Here is a 5,000-nt window from a genome sequence, read left to right as displayed (position 1 = left end):
GGGCGGCAACATAGTGGAGCCGCAGTGTCACTAATGTACAGAGATAGAACAGTTTCGACTGGAACCAGAGTAACCGTATACACGGCACTGATTAGTAATAGATGCAGAGCCATCAGAATACAGATAATATATACAACCGTCCCTATACATGCTGAAAGACTCTGCACACAATGAGAACCACACGTCAGCCAGACACTATCACACACTACTCTCTGCCTCTAACAGGCACACACACAATATCTAACCACCAGCATGGAAGAACATCCGGTGCATCCTCTCCGCCACATTACACAATCCACACTATCATAACCAGACCGGGAGGTCCACCCAGAAAACAGAATATCCCACCCTTCCGACATCCGCCATTGCTCAGCTAAGCCACGAACACCCACACATGTCCTACACAGGGGTGCACCCAACATCACAATACTGCCTCCTGTCACAGTACACAAACAATGGCAGGAATGAAAGACACAGATCTGCCACAACCTTGGAATCGGAGCGCCGCCTGTCATGAGCCACAAGTGCATCCTGACGTGACAAATCGGATGATCCCGCAGGCATGCACTTACGATAATCACTATCAACGAACCTGCCGCCCCCTCCCCCCCCAAAATACACCTTTCCCTACAACGTGTACCTTAACCTAAGCTATATTGTACCTTAACCTAAGCGATATTGTACCTTAACCTAAGGTATATCGTACCTTAACCTAACCTACATTGCGCCTTCACCTAACCTACGTTGTACCTTAACCTAACCTACGTTGTACCTTAACCTAACCTACGTTGTACCTTAACCTAACCTACGTTGTACCTTAACCTAACCTACGTTGTACCTTAACCTAACCTACGTTGTACCTTAACCTAACCTACGTTGTACCTTAACCTAACCTACGTTGTACCTTAACCTAACCTACGTTGTGCCTTAACCTAACCTACGTTGTGCCTTAACCTAACCTACGTTGTGCCTTAACCTAACCTACGTTGTGCCTTAACCTAACCTACGTTGTGCCTTAACCTAACCTACGTTGTGCCTTAACCTAACCTATGTTGTGCCTTAACCTAACCTATGTTGTGCCTTAACCTAACCTATGTTGTGCCTTAACCTAACCTATGTTGTGCCTTAACCTAACCTATGTTGTGCCTTAACCTAACCTATGTTGTGCCTTAACCTAACCTATGTTGTGCCTTAACCTAACCTATGTTGTGCCTTAACCTAACCTATGTTGTGCCTTAACCTAACCTATGTTGTGCCTTAACCTAACCTATGTTGTGCCTTAACCTAACCTACGTTGTGCCTTAACCTAACCTACGTTGTGCCTTAACCTAACCTACGTTGTGCCTTAACCTAACCTACGTTGTGCCTTAACCTAACCTACGTTGTGCCTTAACCTAACCTACGTTGTGCCTTAACCTAACCTACGTTGTGCCTTAACCTAACCTACGTTGTGCCTTAACCTAACCTACGTTGTGCCTTAACCTAACCTACGTTGTGCCTTAACCTAACCTACGTTGTGCCTTAACCTAACCTACGTTGTGCCTTAACCTAACCTACGTTGTGCCTTAACCTAACCTACGTTGTGCCTTAACCTAACCTACGTTGTGCCTTAACCTAACCTACGTTGTGCCTTAACCTAACCTACGTTGTGCCTTAACCTAACCTACGTTGTGCCTTAACCTAACCTACGTTGTGCCTTAACCTAACCTATGTTGTGCCTTAACCTAACCTATGTTGTGCCTTAACCTAACCTATGTTGTGCCTTAACCTAACCTATGTTGTGCCTTAACCTAACCTATGTTGTGCCTTAACCTAACCTATGTTGTGCCTTAACCTAACCTATGTTGTGCCTTAACCTAACCTATGTTGTGCCTTAACCTAACCTATGTTGTGCCTTAACCTAACCTACGTTGTGCCTTAACCTAACCTACGTTGTGCCTTAACCTAACCCATATTGTACCTTAACCTAACCCATATTGTACCTTAACCTAACCCATATTGTACCTTAACCTAACCCATATTGTACCTTAACCTAACCCATATTGTACCTTAACGTAACCTAATTTGTGCCTTAACGTAACCTAATTTGTGCCTTAACGTAACCTAATTTGTGCCTTAACGTAACCTAATTTGTGCCTTAACGTAACCTAATTTGTGCCTTAACGTAACCTAATTTGTGCCTTAACGTAACCTAATTTGTGCCTTAACGTAACCTAATTTGTGCCTTAACGTAACCTAATTTGTGCCTTAACGTAACCTAATTTGTGCCTTAACGTAACCTAATTTGTGCCTTAACGTAACCTAATTTGTGCCTTAACGTAACCTAATTTGTGCCTTAACGTAACCTAATTTGTGCCTTAACGTAACCTAATTTGTGCCTTAACGTAACCTAATTTGTGCCTTAACGTAACCTAATTTGTGCCTTAACGTAACCTAATTTGTGCCTTAACGTAACCTAATTTGTGCCTTAACGTAACCCATGTTGTGCCTTAACGTAACCCATGTTGTGCCTTAACGTAACCCAATTTGTGCCTTAACGTAACCCATGTTGTGCCTTAACCTAACCTATATTGTGCCTCAACCTAACCTATATTGCGCCTTAACCTGACGCACGTTGTCGCTGAACCTGCTCTGTAATTGTTATGCAACTCGTTAAATTAGTGTAGTGTTGCCTAACCGCAACCCTCGCAATATAGTTCGCTATTCGCACTGCCCGGTCCCCTGTGTATCGCGTCATGTTAAACACCTTGCAGGTGTTGCTGACTTTCCACATGCTCCTGCTATACACTGTAATGTGGATAGCAGCAGGACGTACATGCCCCCCCCCCTTCCCCCCTGCCTTCGCAAGCTGGTCGTTGAGAAGTTTGCATGTTCAATGCCCTTCGCATGCCGACGTACTCAGCCTACGTTGTGGTACGGCCTGTCACCTGTCCGCCGATGTACGCAAAACCCACAAACTGTACTGCACATTGGTCCGTATGTACTGAATGATACATCGTGGCACATGTGTGACCGTACGACGACTGCGCCTAGCAACGGCAGACCATACAGTCCAAATATTGTGCACGCAGCTACGTGTCGTCTCCCTATAAGAGCTGGATTGCAGTGTGGTACGCCATTCAGACGTGTGGGAGGAACGGACGCCCTGGATGGCGATCAGCATGAGCAGTCTGTTGATGTAGTGGAGCGTGTATTCGGACGTAGTCGTCTCTTCTCACACACCGTGATAGCATGTTGCACCGCGTTCCACATCTGCGACATCCTGCAGAGGCCGGCTGACAGTCGTTCGCGCAATGGACACCGCATACGTACGGGGGCTACCTTCCACGTGTTCTCGAGGCGTGCACATGTTGTTGCGTCTATGTGGGCAGACGTAGTGTGTTGTGACACCTGACACAGGCATGCAATACTCGTTGCAAATGGCGATGGACGTCTACGTTTGCTGGTGACGTTACGCAAATGAACAACAGGTAACCCGTTGTGGTGCGGTTGTTCTCGCTAGAGGTGAATCAGTGTTGGCGACGATCGGTCGAGCTATTAACCGGTTGTTTCAGGGATACCCACCATGCCCACGAACGTGAAAGGGGACCCACCATGCCCACGAACGCGAAAGGGGATCTGGGTGTGAGGCGATACGCGGCGGTGGCTGGGTGGGACCGTCCCCGGCCGGTGAGGGGGGGCCGCCCGGCGTGCTGGCAGCGCGGTGCGTGGGCGCACGCGCTACAGCCGGCTGGTGGGGGCGGCCAGTGGTAGGCGCGCCGGCCGACGGACGCGGCAGGCGGCGCAGCTGCGCGCCGGCGCCCCCTGCTCGCGGCGCCTTGCGGCCAAAGTAGGTCCTCGCGGGCCCGGTGCGAAGCGCGGTGGCCATCTGCAGTGTGCTGGTCCGATTGAGGACTGTGTGCGCTGAGGATGCGCCGCCGCCCGGCGCTCGGCGCCGCGACGCCGTCTGCTGCTCGGTCGCCCCAGCGGTTCTCGCAGGTGGTTTGTATCGCAGCTGTGCGGACGTGTTGGCGCGTGCGCTGTGCTGGGAGAGTTCGCTTCGGCACCCAAGTGGGGCTTTTGTCCTTCTGTGGCGCTGGCGTTGGAGCTGCCGGTCACCGTAGGTGGCGCGTGTTGTCTCCCGCCGGCAATGCCACGACAGCACGCTCCCGGGCCTCTGTCGGCAGCGGCAAGCTCAGTTGGGAGCACGGGTGGTCGCACCTAAAGCGTCTACTCGCCTAACTCCGGGCGATTGCGCCTCTCTCGAACCCGACCAAGTACTTAGGACGGCGCTGCGCGCCGCCGGGACCTGAGAGGGTTTCGAGGTGTGTTGTGCAGGGGTGCTCAGCCTCCTCCTGTTTGCAGAATAATTGAGCGGACGCTTGCGTGTTCGCGCGGGCCCCCGGGACACACTCCCGGGCGGCCGGCTGCTCAGCTCTAGTTGACGCAGCTCCCTGGTTGATCCTGCCAGTAGTCATATGCTTGTCTCAAAGATTAAGCCATGCATGTCTCAGTACAAGCCGCATTAAGGTGAAACCGCGAATGGCTCATTAAATCAGTTATGGTTCCTTAGATCGTACCCACGTTACTTGGATAACTGTGGTAATTCTAGAGCTAATACATGCAAACAGAGTCCCGACCAGAGATGGAAGGGACGCTTTTATTAGATCAAAACCAATCGGTCGGCTCGTCCGGTCCGTTTGCCTTGGTGACTCTGAATAACTTTGGGCTGATCGCACGGTCCTCGTACCGGCGACGCATCTTTCAAATGTCTGCCTTATCAACTGTCGATGGTAGGTTCTGCGCCTACCATGGTTGTAACGGGTAACGGGGAATCAGGGTTCGATTCCGGAGAGGGAGCCTGAGAAACGGCTACCACATCCAAGGAAGGCAGCAGGCGCGCAAATTACCCACTCCCGGCACGGGGAGGTAGTGACGAAAAATAACGATACGGGACTCATCCGAGGCCCCGTAATCGGAATGAGTACACTTTAAATCCTTTAACGAGTATCTATTGGAGG

The 5,000-nt window shown here is 50.6% G+C and overlaps 1 non-coding gene across 1 annotated transcript in view; it reads left to right on the top strand.

The window, feature by feature from the left end:
• Positions 1-4,430: 4,430 nt before the first annotated feature.
• The window catches only part of LOC126434008 (small subunit ribosomal RNA), a 1,909-nt gene continuing 1,339 nt past the window's right edge, over positions 4,431-5,000 (top strand). Inside the window, exon 1 of the ribosomal RNA XR_007578909.1 lies at positions 4,431-5,000. This exon is cut by the window's right edge and continues 1,339 nt beyond it. This is a non-coding gene — a ribosomal RNA (small subunit ribosomal RNA).

Source organism: Schistocerca serialis, unplaced genomic scaffold (assembly GCF_023864345.2).
Source record: "Schistocerca serialis cubense isolate TAMUIC-IGC-003099 unplaced genomic scaffold, iqSchSeri2.2 HiC_scaffold_1179, whole genome shotgun sequence".
NCBI lineage: Eukaryota > Metazoa > Arthropoda > Insecta > Orthoptera > Acrididae > Schistocerca > Schistocerca serialis.
This window is presented reverse-complemented; position numbering and strand designations above follow the sequence as displayed.